Genomic DNA, 15,971 nt, shown 5'->3' on the forward strand with positions numbered 1-15,971 from the left:
AGCAACAGAAGTACTTTTCAGAGTTGGTTCATTTTAAAGTCCATCTCAAGAACAAGGGCAGCCAGCTTTCACAAGGTACCAAAACATGCTCTGGCAAAAACATTTCTGCTTTAAGTTGTATGCTGTCAAGTTCAACTATTTTATACATATCTGATCCTTTTCTGACAGTAAAAAAGGTACAATTTGTTTAAAACTCCAAAATCAATACTTTCTGGGTAGGATGAAGGTAGAATTTTGGTTGTATTTCACACTTCAGAACACAGATGAAACCAAAAGGTCTGCAATTGTCTCTACATTCACATCTGTCAAAGGTCCTGTTCTCCTTTTACATGGATTCATCTGAATCATTGCCATCCTGATTTGAAGACATATTTTTAACTTTCATTAGTGGTAAATAGCTCCTAAGTTCAACCATTTCCCTCTTCTTCATTTCTTCTTTTACTCTCCTTTTCATTTCCTGAATTAGTCTTTTTTCTCACTCCTTTCTTCACGATCTCTGCGTTCTTTCTCTGCTGCTGGGTCTGGGAACCACTCCACTTCGGTCTTTTCTAATTGGTTCAGGATCTCATTTACTTTCTTCTCTCCTATCACAATTTTTACGTCCTTCTGCCTGTGAAAACCTATCTGCCCCACATCCAGGTCAGCTGTTTTCTTCAGGTTAGACCGTGGCGTATATACCACATTAACGTGGTTCATCTTGCAGCCTTGAATGCTACTGGCCTTCACAAGGTGGGCACAGTCCATCAGCACTTCCTTTGGAATGTCTTCTATATTATCTCCCAGATATCTTCAGACCAGCCATGCTTGATCAGATCTTCATTTTCATGTTTATCCTTTCCCATGTAAATAGCGTAGGGAAATGAATTAACGCTGCTGCTAGTGAAGTAGAACACCATGGTCTCGGTGGTGATGCGGTGACTCCACCACCCAGCAGCAGCGCTCAATTCACCCAGATCTGGGATTTTAACCTACATCTACTTGCCACTAAAGTACATGCTCTTAATACACACAGAGGAACATCTCCCTTTTCTCTTCTTCCCTCCTTTCCCCTCTCAATCTCTTTTTCCCCTCGAAGCAGTCCAGCAAAGTGGTTAAATGTACTAATTCTGAAGTTAACCTGCTCGACTAGGAAGGATTGGCCCATATGGGTACCTAAAGGTTAGAATGGCAGCAAGAAATTGACTCACATGAAAAATAAATTACCTACCACATCTACCAAAGTCTGGCTCTATGACTTACCAGCTGTGTGCCCATGGGAAGGTTACTTAATTCCTCTGTGGCACAGGTCCACCTGTCAAAGTGAGATGATAAAGGATATTCTTGCTAAGCCTTGAGCATGTGTAGATGAGCTTACACCCTGCTTGGCTCTGAGCCTGGATGAGTAATAAAAAGCAAAAATCAATCAGTTAGGGTCCCAGAAGAAGAAAGCAAAGCAAATGCTTCTGGGAAAATTGATCAGAATCAGAAAAAAACCCATAACAAACAAACAGACAAAAACAAACCCCTAACCTGATGAGGAACTTTTTGTGTTTGTGATTTGTGCTTCAACTGTTCACTTGGATTCAATTTCGTGGATTTACTGGGTCCATAAAGTTTCCAAAAAGCACAAATGGAACTGGGGCTCAGTTCCATTACAGCCAAACAATCCCGAGAGGACAAGCTAAAGACTTATTTAAACCATTTAAACCAATCACCTCTCCTTATGAAACTGTGTGACTTTTGCCCTTATAAGCCCACCCTTGTCTTTGGACTGGGTGTCAGTCTTCATGAGACCTGCTCTTCCTTGTATATTACTCACCTAAGAGTAAACCTTTAATGCTTATATGAAAGAGTAGTCAACATCACTGATTATCAGAAAAATGCAAATCAAAACTACAATGAGATATCCTCTCTCTCCAGTTAATTCAAATGGCTTTTATCCGAAAGTCAGGCAATAACGAATGCTGGTGAGGATGTGGAGAAATGGGGAACCCTCCTACGCTGTTGGTGGAAATGTAAATTAGCACAACCACTATGGAGAACAGCTTGGAGGTTCCTCAAAAATCTAAATAGAGCTACCACATGACCCAGCAATCCCACTGATGGGAATATACCCAAAAGAAAGGAAATCAGTATTTCAAAGAGGTATCTGCACTCCCGTGTTTATTGTAGCACTATTCATAATAGCCAAGATTTGGAAACAACTTCTGTGTCCGTCAACAGACAAACGGATAAAAACATGTGGAACATATACACAACTGAGTACCATTTAGCCCTGAAAAAGAATGAGATTCTGTCATTTACAACAACACGGATGGAACTGGAGGTTATTATGTTAGTGACATAAGCCAGGCACAGAAAGACAAACTTCACATGTTCTCACTCATTTGTGGGAACTAAAATTAAAACAATCGAACCCATGGTGATAGAGAGTAGAAGGATGATTAGCGGAGGCTGCAAAAGGTAGTGGGGAGGGTAGGGAGAGGAAATGGGGAAGGTTCTTGGGCACAAAAGTAGTTAGAAAGAATGAATAAGATCTAGTATTTGATAGCACAACAGGGGGACTATAGTCAATAATACTTTAATTGTACATTTAAAAATAACTAAAAGAGTATAATTAGGCTGGGTGCAGTGGCTCACACCTGTAATCCCAGCACTTTGGGAGGCCAAGGCGGGTGGATCACCTGAGGTCAGGAGTTTGAGACCAGTCTAGCCAACATGGAGAAACCCCGTCTCTACTAAAAATACAAAAAAAAATTATCCAGGCATGGTGGCGCGTGCCTGTAGTGCCAGCTACTCAGGAGGCTGAGGTAGGAGAATAGCTTGAACCTGGGAGGCAGCGGTTGCAGTGAGCCTAGAACACGCCATTGCACTCCAGCCTGGGTGACAAGAGTGAAACTCCATCTCCAAAAACAAACAAAAAAAAAGTATAACTGGATTGTTTGTAACACAAATGATAAATGCTTGACCTCATTTACCGTGATGTAATTATTACACATTGCACACCTGTATCAAAATATCTCATGTACCCCATAAATATATACATCTACTATGTACCCACAAACATATAAAATAAAATAAAATCCTGTCAAAAAAAAAGGAAACTCTCAATGCTTTAGCTAATTGTCCTGAGTTATTCTTTAACATTTGATCTGAAGACCCAATGCTGCATGGCCTAACTTTGTATTGGATCAGGCTTCCTCTGCCTTACCTAGCAGTACATTCAGTTTAATGCTCATTACATATCAGTATTTATTTTGTCTTTTATTAGGGAAAAATAGTTCCTATCTCATAAGATTACTTCGATGATGAAATGAGATGACACATGTAGAACAAAGCCTGAGGTGGCAAGAACTCATTAAATGTTACTGTCATTAATTCAACAAACATTGTTTATAGCATCTATTATATCAGACACAATTCTCCATCCAAAGGATACTAAGGTGTTTGTATCAGGAAGGGTCTAATCAGAAGACAGAAACCACAGTAGTTATTTGAGCAGAGAAAATTTAATATAAAGAATCATTATCGGCCCAGTGCAGTGGCTCACGCCTGTAATCCCAGCACTTTGGTAGGCCAAGGCAGGCGGATCACAAGGTCAGGAGTTCGGGACCAGCCTGGCCAATATGGTGAAACCCTGTCTCTACTTAAAAATACAAAAATTAGCCAGGCGTGGTGGCGCACACCTGTAATCCCAGCTACTCAGGGGGCTGAGGCACGAGAACTGCTTGAACCCAGGAGGCGGAGGTTGCAGTGAGCCGAGATCACATCACTGTACTTTAGCCTGGGCTACAGAGCAAGACTCCGTCTCAAAACAAACAAACAAACAAACAAGCTTAGCCGAGGCCCTGCAGAGCTGCACCTCAGATCTCTGAGGAAGAGGTGCCATACAGCGTTGCTGGAGTTTCTGAATGAAGCACAATAAGGCTGCTCTGCAAATGTTGGGAGAATTGCAAACTGGATTCAACAACCTCCACAGGAAGGAACTGCAGCTGATGCAAGGCAAGCGAGCCCCAAAGTGGAGCTTAGCCCGGGAGGGTTCTTGGCTTTGCCCAGGAAAGAATTCAAGGGTAAACCAGAGGTAGAAGAAAACAGCTTTACTGAAGAAGCATTGTTATGGCTCTAGTGGTGTTACAGTATTACAATTCTGTGACTGCTCCTGAGCAACATTACCCTGGAGGTGGAGAGTAGCAGCTCAGCGCAGTTTTGCAGTCATATTTATACCCACTTTTAATTGCATGCGGATCAAGGGGCAGTTTGCACAGAAATTTCTAGGGAAGGCATAGTAATTTTGGGTCACTGGGTCATTGCCATGGAAAGAGGCGGTAACTCCTTGGTGCTGCCATGACAATGATAAATTGACATGGTACATGGTGAGCCTATTTGATTGGAAATTGGCTTCCACCCCTACCCTGTTTTAGCTAGTCTTCAATCTGGTCCAGTGTCTGAGCCCCACCTCTGGAGTTGAGTCCTGCCTCCTACCTCACTGTGGCCCAGGTGAGGAAGTGTTGCTAGGTGATGCTCACAAGTTCAGGAAGACCAAAGAAAGAAACCAGTTCCTTCCTCCTTCAGCCTTGCAGTCTCCCTCTTATACCACCCATCAACAGAGCCTAATAGAAAGCCTGCTTTTGGCAATGCAGAAATACAGTTTGCAGAGTCCCTGCCCCCGCATCATGGTGCAGAGTATAGAAGGATGGGTTGAAGCAATAGACAAAAGCTTAATATCCAGCACAGTCCATTGGTTCAGCCATTCAAGATCCATGTGCACATATTTTTACATCTTTCTCCATATATGTCAACTTTTCAAGGCAATAAAAACAACTACCTTTCTGCCTAACAAGATACAACTACCTTTCATATAAACAAATCCTCTCCCCCAAAATGAAGAGATGCAAAGTTGCAATAATCACTGTATCCATTTTTGGGAGACATTCATATCATCCACTTCTAAGACATGTTAATTACTTCTCAAATTTAGTCATAGTCCCAACTGAATATTCAGTTGAGCTTGTCATTTCTTTCTATAAGCACTCTAGCACATTCAAAAAATCCATCCCACATCCCAAATAGTTCTTGCAGTCATCATCACCACCATAATGACCAAGTGAAACAGCCACCTTGTCCCCCAAGGCACTTGTAATAGGCACTTCATCACAATCAACCACAGGCAATTATGTGATTAATCATAATGTCACTGTATGCCATAGATTGCTAGCATGCCATTTTCCATTGCCAGTGGAGCTCCACTCTGAGTTCAAGCCCAGGAACACATTAAAGTAATATCACAGCAGGGTGCCGTGGCTCACGCCTGTAATCCCAGCACTTCGGGAGGCTGAGGTGGGAGGATCAGCTGAGGCCAGGAGTTCGAGACCAGCCTGGCCAACATGGAGAAACCCCTCTCTACCTTAGCCAGGCGTGTGGTGGCACATGCCTGTAATCCCAGCTGCTTGGGAGGCTGAGGCAGGAGAATCGCTTGAACCTGGGAGGTGGAGGTTGCAGTGAGCTGAGATCACACCATTGCACTCCAGCCTGGGCAACAGAGCAAGACTCCATCTCAAAAAAAAAAAAAAAAAAGCATTTCACCACTGCCCATGCAAATCTCACACACACACACACACACACACACCACACACACACAGACACACATTTTTGAGGAATTATTTCTTGGGACCGCTCCAGAGACCAATTTCTCAAGCAGCTATGGTCCAATGAGGAGACAGAATACCACCAGTAATGGGAACAAAGAGAATTGAATATAAATAATTGCTAGCTAGATATAAAGTTGTGAATGAAGTCACTAAAAGAGAAAAAAAGAAAAAAGAAAACCGCCGAGTTTGAGACCAGCCTGCACAACATAGTGAAACCCTGTCTCTACAAAAAAACAAATAAACAAAAAAAAAGTGGTGGTGCATGCCTGTAGTCCCAGCTACTCAGGGTGCTGTGGCACAAAGATTGCTTGACCCAGGAAATTGAGGCTGCATTGAGCTGTTTTCATGCCACTGCACTCCAGCCTTGTCAACAAAGCAAGGCCCCGTCTCTCAAGTAACAACACACCAACATATTATAGAGGAGTAACTACCACTCCTAAGACTGAGGGAACTGGGAGAAGAGGTTTGAATTATTAAAATTTGTAAGTTTAGAAGAAGGGGACTCCAGAGCTGAAACTCATCTCTGAGGATGGGTGACTGCTGCTTGGATGATGCTGGTGCCTTTGAACCTGGAAGAGGGTTCCATGGGGCTGAGAGCCAGGCCTCTTGGGGACAGGACACTGTCTGGCTGGTGCAGGTGTGTCTGAGAAGACCACATTGGGGCTGACTCTGCAAGCGGTGGGAAATTGCAGAGTCAATTCTGGAGAGAATTGCAGAGCAACTGGTCTCAGCTGCTGCTTCAGGAAGGCACTGCTGCTACCAGGGAGTAGAATAGAAGCTTTGCTGGAGTGATGCTCGCTGAAAATGCAGGCCATCAGACAGCCCACAGAAAATTCACAGGGAACCAAAAGAAGAAATTAGTTTCTTCTTCCATCCCCGTCATTGCATGCACTCTTTCCCTGTGTATTAATCATGTCTTTTTATTTCCTTTTATTTGATGTTTTGACAACTTGGGGCCTTACTGACCCACCCTTCAGGGACTGTCTCTCCCTCCCTAACTAATTCCTAAAGATAGTAAACAGCTTCCCCTAGAGCACGCCTTTCTTATGCAAAGTAACCCATCCAGAGCCCATAAACACAACCATCTACTCTAACCAGGCCTCTCCTAAGTTGAGGTCACTATCCGCCTGCCCTAGTGATCCCAGGCCCCGGTACCAGACACCTAAGGACAGCTCCTTAGGAGCCTGTTGAAATTATTCGAACAAGCCAATTCTAGGCCTGCTTACCCTACCCTGGCCATTCTTTCCAATGAAAATCACAATAAAAACTCTTGCCTACATTTTCCCCTTGTTCCTTCTGCCTCCTGACTCATCCCGGGGTTTCTCTGTGCCCCCACCCCGACATCCATGGTGTCCCATGTCTCCCATTTCTAGGGAACTGTGAGTAAACCTCTTCATTCATGACATTCCCTTCCAAGTGTGCTTGTCTTACAATATCTGATTAAAACAAATGCAAATCTGGGTTCCATTAAAACACCCTGGAGCATCCCCTATTGACAAAGCCTAACAGCCCGCAAAGCAGAAATGTGGTTTTCAGAGTCCCAGCCCAGCTTCACAAAGCAGGTCATAGAAAGGAGGGTTTGGAGCAGAGAGATGACAGCTTAATCACCAGCGCAGTGTGCAAGTTAGATAAGGTCCTGACTGTTAAATGGGTTATAGTCCAGGGCAAAATTATTCATGACTAGAACATACCAGAGTAGAAACCTGCACCTTTGAGGCATGACTCAACCTGAGACACCACACAAAGAAGCCCAGCAGAGGAGGACTGGGAGTGCTGGGGCTAGAGGAGGGCTTGCCATGTAAAAGGGGTCTATCAGAAGCGACTGCACTAAGGCAATATCCAGCAAATTCCAAAGGAGGAGAGGGACAAGCTACGCAGATATCTGGGAATCACTCTCTGAGACAGGACCACGCCTGCCTTCAAGGAATGGCAAAGGGGCCATGTGATGTTAATTTTATGTTAATTTGGTCAGGCTGTGGTGCCCAGTTGTTTGGACAAACAATAGTCTAGCAGTCTAGCTGTCTAGCTGTTGCTATGAAGGTAATTATTTGCATGTGATCAACATTTTTTTTTTCTTTAAGAGAAGGTCTTGCTGTGTTGCCCAGGCTGGAGTGCAGTGGCACAATCATGACTCACTGTAACCTCAAAGTCTGGGGCTCAAGTGATCCCCCCATCTTGAGCTGGGATTACAGGTGTGAGCTGCTGCGTCTGGCCTGTCATCAGCATTTAAACTCGTAAACTTTTAGTAAAGCAGACTCCCCTCTATAAAATGGTTGGGCCAATCAGTTGAACTTGGGGCCTTACCCTGCACGAACTATCTCTCACTTGCTAACTAATTCCTAGAGATCACAAACAGCATCCTAGAGCACACCTTTCTTATGCAAAGTAAGCCATTCAAAACCCATAACCACAACCATCTACTCAATTGGTCTCTCCCAAGCTGAGGTCAGGTCACTAACCACCTGCCCTAATCACCCCAGGATACCAGACACTTAAGGACAGCTCCACTGGAGCCTGTTTAAATTATTTGAACTAGCCAATTAAAAATAAATACTGAAGGGCCGGGAGCAGTGGCTCATGCCTGTAATCCTAGCACTTTGGGAGGCTGAGGCAGGTGGATAGCTTGAGCTCAGGACTTCGAGACCAGCCTGGGCTACGTGAGGAAACCCCGACTCTACTAAAAATACAAAAATTAGCCAGGCGTGGTGGCTCATGCCTGTAGTCCCAGCTACTGCAGAGGCTGAGATGAGAGGATTGCTTGAACACAGGAGGTCCAGGCTACAGTGAGCTGTGATGACACTACTGCACTCCAGCCTGGGCGGCAGACTGAGACCCTTTCTCAAAAATAAAATAAAGACTGAGGTATGCCGAGGAAGAAGGATTGCTGTCTCCAGATTGCAATGTCGAAATTCTGCTTGAGTTTCCAGGCTTCCCACTCGAGAACGCAGCATCAACTGTTCCTGAATTTCCAGGCTGCCAACTTACCCTGTGGATTTCAGACTTGCCTGTTCCCATATCGCACAAGCCAATTCCTTAAAATAAATCTCTCGGCCGGGTGCAGTGGCTCACGCCTGTAACCCCAGCACTTTGAGAGGCCAAAGCAGGTAGATCACCAGGTCAGGAGTTCAGGACCAGCCTGGCCAATATGGTGAAACCCTGTCTCTACTAAAAAAATACAAAAATTAGCCGGGTGTGGTGGCGTGCACCTGTAATCCCAGCTATTCGGGAGGTTGAGGCAGGAGAATATCTTGAACACAGGAGGCGGAGGTTGCAGTGAGCCCAGATGGCACCACTGTACTCCAGCCTGGGCTACAGAGCAAGACTCCATCTCAAAAATAAATAAATAAATAAATAAATAAATAAATATAATAAAAAATAAAATAAATAAAACAAATATCTCTCTCTTTAATGCATCCCATTGGTTCTGTTTCTCAAGAGTGCTCTAATACAGGCCAGGGTCACAGAAGGGAGAGAAGATGGGGTGAGGACAATAAATGGGGCCAGAGGTGAGGTGGGGTGGGGAGCCAGTGGTGGGCCTAGAGTCACTGGGAGGTTTAATTGACTCATAGTTCCACAGGGCTGGGGAAGCCTCAGGAAACTTACAATCATGGTGGAAGAGGAAGCAAACATGTCCTTCTTCACATGGAGGCAGCAAGAAGTCCAGAGCGAGGTGGCCCCTTATAAAACTATCAGATCTCGTGAGACTCACTCACTATCACAAGAACAGCATGGAGGTAACCGCCCCCATGATTCAATGACCTCCCACTGGGTCCCTCCCACGGCACATAGGGGTTATGGAAACTACAGTTCAAGACAAGATTTGAGTGGGGACACAGCCAAACCATATCACACATTTTAGGTAATAGGAGTTACAGGGACAAACCCTGCTATAATGACTATAAAAAGGGCTTAGGTAACAGTTGTCATGGTGAGAATCACCATGGATGTTTCCCACTCCAGATCACACACCAGGTGAAAATCTCTGGTCATGTGTAACTTCAGTAAACAGCCAGGTAATGTTGACTGCCCTGATAAATGGTTATTAGAGTAATCAACATTAGCCGCTGTAACAAACAACTCAAAAAATGGCTTAACTTCATAGAAAGTCGTTTCTCATTCATGTCGCAACCTGAGGCAGGTGGGTGGGGGTTTTAGTCTACACAGTCATTCAGAGACCCAGACTTCTTCCACCTTAGGATTTTGCCTTCCTATCTATTGTTGAAGTCCTCTCCACTCAGCTGATAAATGGAGGGGAGAAAGTATCATGCATGGGAGGCTTGTATGAGCCAGGCCTGGAAGAGACACACATCACTTTCATTGATATTCCATTGGCCAGAACTCAGTTACATTCCATACCTCGACAGCACCAGCTGAGGTCCCCACCAACAGCCAGTGTCAGACACCTAATGATGTGTGTGACAATGTCCACAGATGATTTTAGCCCTCAGCTGTCAAATTTTCCCAGCTGAGGCCCTGGGCTTTAGGGAGCGAAGATAATCCACCTATGTCCTAAACAAATCCCCACAATTGTATAAGGACTAATCTCTATAATAAATTCCCTTTTCTGTGTTTCTGCTTGTCTGATTTAATCCTGACTGATACAAATCATGAGCTTTAACAGAACGTAATTGCCATTCTGAATGGTTTAAGTGACACACAAGTTGAGTAACTTTCAACTTTTAATCACATTTGGGTGTCTTTTCATCCCACATTTACTTCACTAGCACTTAACATCTACTCATAATTTTTGTTGAAATAATAAATCTATTTTCCTTCTAGAAAGACAAGTTATTTGGTTTGTTTTGAATGAATTATCTATAGCATCAAAGCCATTTCCAGGCTGTGGTGACTTTTACATAGTATTGATTTTCCTTATTAATATATTCTTCAAAATTTGTCCCCCAGATTCAGATTTTTATTTATTTATTTATTTATTTTTTGGTAGAGATAGGGCCTCATTCTCTTACCCAGGCTGGAGTGCAGTGGTGCAATCATAGCTCACCGCAGCTTTGACCTCCTGGACTCCTGTCTCAGCCTTCTGAGTAGCTATGACCACAGGTGCGCACCACTGTGCTCGGAGAAGTTTTCTACTTTTCTTTGTAGAGACGGCGGTCTCCCTATGTTGCCCAGGCTGGTCTCAAATGTTCTGGCCTCAAGGGATCCTCCTGAAGTTCTGTGATGACAGGGGTGAACTACTATGCCCAGCCAAAATGTTTTTATTTATGATATTTAAAAGAAACACTTACCTGAACACCATTGTCTCTTCATCCTGGGTGTTCTTTTTACAATTTTTCTGTAAGTTCTGGATCTTTTAAGGAAACAAAACCCCGCACACTTACTATAAGAATTATTTGGAACAAAAGTAATAGCGGTTTTTGCCATTAAAGGTAATGGCTATTACCTTTGCACCAACTTCATATAATGCACCAACAATAAAACCAAAGTCAAGGCTAAGTTATTTAGAAGCACTAATAAGTGAGCAATTTGAGGATAAAGATAAACTGATGATTTCTCTAAAGCACAGAGTGCCCCATAAAGAATGAGCAATATAGCGTGTGCTGTTTGCCGTGACGTGGGCGAAGTGGCAGATAGTGCAGTTAATGTTTCTGAGAAGTTGCTATTTTAGGAGGCCCATTTATCAGTGTTCATGAATGTGTCCTAATGAGTTTATTTTATAACTTAGATTTATAAATAATTAACTTTGCTATTTATTGCAGTCACTATTTACCATTTGCCAACTAGCATGTTACTATTAATATTTTATCAACTGTCCCAATCTCCACCATGCATACCTATTTAGCATCCCTGTTTAGCACAATGCCTGTCCCTGTGGGCAGCAGAGCGCAGGCAGAATTGGATTATTTAATTAGAGGTCTCTTCCCACCTACAAATTCTCCTTTCAGAATACAAATTATAAAAGTATTTTGTTTGTTCTTTTTAAACAGGAAAAACATTTCCATTACAGAGTCAAACCCTGCGTCCTCATCCTTTCCATGTTTATTTTACCCTGGGGGCCTTTTTTTCCCATCCAATGCTCCTCACACCACATCCCACAGGTATCACCCAACCTCATTAACTACCTTGCTTTGACTTCTCCTTTAGCCTCCAGTTTCCCTGAAACTAAATCACAGAGAAAGCAAAACCCCACACACTTACTCTAAGTATTACAATGTACCAACAATAAAACCAACTAGTATGTTACTATTTCAATATTAAACACAAAAACACAATCAACAAAAAATACAATCACAGGTATCACAAGGTGTTTGTTGGTTGGTTGTTTGGTAGAGATAGGGTCTTGCACTGTCACCCAGGCTGGAGTGCAGTAGCACAACCACAGCTCACTGTGGGCTCAAACTGCTGGGCTCAAGTGATTGTCTCGCCTCAGCCTCCCAAGTAGCTAGGACTAATGCCTAGCCACAAGGTGAGTGTATGCCCAGCTAATCTTTGTATATTTTTGCAGAGACAAGGTCTCTACAAAATTGAGCACCCCAAGGCATGGCCAAAATAATTTGGGTGAGGAACATTGTCAAAGAGAAATCACTATCAGCCTACCATGGCTCTATGAAGCTCTCAACAATCCTCTCCTGGGGAAGTTCTGTCTTTTTATTTGCATCTAGATCATACAAAAATGATTTCAACTCATTTAGAAATAGATTTTTAAAACAAAAAGAGAAAAAATAAAGTTGGGTACCTACCTCACAACATATTTCAAAATAAATTCTAGATCGATCAAAGATCTTCATATACAAAATAGGCCAGGTATGGTGGCTCACGCCTGCAATCCCAGCACTTTAGGAGGCCGAGGTGGGTGGATCACCTGAGGTCAGGAGTTCGAGACCAGCCTGGCCAACATGGTGAAACCCCGTCTCTACTAAAAACACAAAAATTAGCCAGGCATGGTGGTATGCACCTGTAGTCCCAGCTACTCAGGAGGCTGAAGCACGAGAATTGCTTGAACCTGGGAGGCAGAGGTTGCAGTGAGCTGAGATCACCCCACTACGCTCCATCCTGGATGACAGAGTGAGGCTCTGAAGAAAAGAATGAAGGAAGAAGGAGGGAAGGAAGGAAGGAAGGAAAGAAGGAAGGAAGGGAGGGAGGGAGGGAGGGAGGGAGGGAGGGAGGAAGGTGAAGAAACTGAACATACAAAATAAAATTCTAAGAAAGAAGGAAAGATATAAACAAAGAAAGAGAGAGATCTGAATGTACAAAATAAAATTCTAAAAATACCAGAAGAAAATGTAAACATGGATGATAGATGTAAAATGAGAAGTCTCTGTATACTAAAAAAAAAAACAAACAAAAAAAAAAATTCCTAAACAAAGCTAAAAAGCACAAACTGAGAAAATATGATAGGCAAAAAATTATCTATAACATATAAAGATATACTAATTAATAAGAAAAATATAGCCCAATTGAAAACTGGACTAAAGGTATACAAAGGCCAGTCACAAATAAATAAGAGAGGTCAAAAATCAAATGAAAAGATATTCAACCTCAGTAATTATCAGGGGATATAAGTTAAATCAAAACAAGATACAATTTTTTATCAAATTGGCAAACTTTAAAAATAGATGGTACCCAATTTGAGCCAAGGTGTGGGAAATAACCAATTTCATATTCTGCAGTGGGCGTGTTTACTGATAGCAATATTAGGAACCAACCCTACAGAAGAGATTCAGTATATGTGCTTGTTCACTAAAGCAAAGTTTCTGACAGTGAGAAATGAAAGACAATTATAAATATCCATTAATAGGGGAATGATAAAATGAATCAGGAGCAAGCCTGGGGGATATATGTGTGTTTGCAAGGGAAATAAATGGTCTGGAAAGAAGGAAAGGAAAGACTCTAAACTTAACTAGAGATGCCCTTGAGGAAGGCAGCAGGATTGTGTAGAGTGGGAAGGGAGGACTTTTACTTTTTATTCTATATTCTCTTTTATTGTTTAAATGTACTACAGTGAACATGCGTTTTGTAACTAGAAAAGAGGAAAAAGAAAAAGTAAAAGTAAAATTTAAAATCTTATGAAAATTTAAATGTAAAAGCATTAATCAAATTAAAAATATGAAACCATAGCAAAGCTGTCATAAGACAGGCCCTCTCTGACACTACATCTTTTCTGGAGAGCAATTTGATAGGATGGCTTATGTCAATAACCTTAAAGATGTTCCTATTACCTGGTAATATGAGTTAGCTTTGGGGAGAAGAAATGGATGGCTGGAGGACTTACTGGGAGGGGAAGTGGGGCAATGGACAGAAACCTCACTATGCACCCTTTTGTACCTTTTGAATTTTATACCATGAGAACATACTTCATGTTAAAACACTTGATGAAAAATTTATAAACAGTTCATATCCCCCAATCCAGCAGTTTCTCCTTCTACAATGTATCCTAAGAGTAAATCATAAATCTGAGCTAAGTCTTATCCACGAGGATATTCTCCATGCCATAATTTATAATAGTGGAGAACTGTTAACAATTCAAAATCCAACATGAGCAGATTGATTAAATAAACTGTGATGCATATGTGAAGTGGAAAACATAGTCATTACGATAATTTTTTAAGAAAAAAATTGTAATTGTTTTAGAAAGATGGCCAAAAATAAATTGAGAGGAACAAATTGAAAATTATGTGTGTGTGTGTATGTATATATATATATTTAGATAAGCCAGCAAGAGAGATGAATACCTAGATACATAATCTGAAAGGATCCACACCACAAAGTTAACAGCATTTTGTGTCTTAGTAGTTGTGTTGTTAATGTTATTAATATTAGACAAAAACTGAGAAATTGCCCTCATAAGGCAATGTCTGTCAGATGGAAGATTTTAAAAAGTAATACAACTGAACTTAGTAAGAAATGAAAAATTAAAGGTTAAGAAGACTCTCAGGACAAAATGAGTAAAGTAAAAAAGTTCTAAGATCATTAAACTCAGAGTTTTTCTTTAAGTGGCAAAAATATTAAAGAAGAAACATAATAAATAAACTAGCACAACCAAGAGTTAAATATTCAAAAGACAGAAAATAAAAGTGGACAATTCTAAAGAAAAGCAATTTGAATGATAAAGTTACCAAACTAATATAAAAACTCAAGTATTTTAAAGATAAAATATTAAATATAGGCCGGACACAGTGGCTCACACCTGTAATCCCAACATTTTGGGAGGCTGAGGCAGCCCTTGAGGTCAGGAGTTTGAGACCAACCTGGCCAACATGGTGAAACCTCGTCCCTACTAAAATAGAAAAATTAGCTGGGCATGGTGGTGTGCGCCTGCAATCCCAGCTATGCAGGAGGCTGAGGCAGGAGAACTGCTTGAACCCAGGAGGCGGAGGTTGAAGTGAGCCAAGGTCACACCACTGCACTCCAGCCTGGGCAACAAAGCGAGACTGTGTCTCAAAATAAAATAAAATAAAATAATAAACATAAATCCCCAACATGATTCTAAAGAGGAGAAATCTCTATAGAAAACCATTCAAGGGGCCGGGCGCGGTGGCTCAAGCCTGTAATCCCAGCACTTTGGGAGGCCGAGACGGGCGGATCACGAGGTTAGGAGATCGAGACCATCCTGGCTAACACGGTGAAACCCCGTCTCTACTAAAAAAAATACAAAAAGCTAGCCGGGCGAGGTGGCGGGCGTCTGTAGTCCCAGCTACTCGGGAGGCTGAGGCAGGAGAATGGCGTAAACCTGGGGGGGCGGAGCGTGCAGTGAGCTGAGATCCGGCCACTGCCCTCCAGCCCCGGCGACAGAGCGAGACTCCGTCTCAAAAAAAAAAAGAAAACCATTCAAGGAACTTAATGAGCACGAAAGGTATCATAGGTGGGACTGGGAATAGAAAAAAATTCCCTAACTCCAGGGGCCCAGTGCAAAATAAAAATGTGGGGGCCCTGGTTAAAGAATTATTAAGAATTTCAAAATGGCACCAGTGGAGCATTAAATCAAGTGGGGCCCTGTTTGGCTGCACAGGTTGCATGCACATGAAGGGATCTGTCCGGGGGTCTTTCTGGGCTAGAACAACTGTGGAAGTATGGAAGCCAGGAAAGCTCAGCTCTGGTTGGATGGGAAGGAAAGGGGCCAAGATCTGAAATGCTAGCCCCACCTGACTGCCCCTGCTGACCAGTTTTCCATCTTGAAAACGTGCACATGTCCTAACAGTTGCACAGGCCTGATGATGGCAAGTGTGGCAGCTAACATTTTCTGAATGTTAGTATGCCAGATATTAACTGCTTTGCATGGATAATGCTTTAAAATCATTACAATAACCCTACCCTTAAAACAATCCTCAAATCCTACAATAACCCTCATAGCCATATAAAGAAAGTACTATAATTGAACTAGTTTTA

At 42.4% G+C, this 15,971-nt stretch overlaps 1 pseudogene; it reads right to left on the reverse strand.

Annotated features, from left to right (window-relative positions):
- Window positions 1–219: 219 nt before the first annotated feature.
- On the reverse strand, window positions 220–1,088 carry LOC117092814 (annotated as a pseudogene).
- Window positions 1,089–15,971: the final 14,883 nt, after the last annotated feature.

Source organism: Trachypithecus francoisi, unplaced genomic scaffold (assembly GCF_009764315.1).
Source record: "Trachypithecus francoisi isolate TF-2019V2 unplaced genomic scaffold, Tfra_2.0 Lachesis_group12, whole genome shotgun sequence".
In the NCBI taxonomy this organism is placed as follows: domain Eukaryota; kingdom Metazoa; phylum Chordata; class Mammalia; order Primates; family Cercopithecidae; genus Trachypithecus; species Trachypithecus francoisi.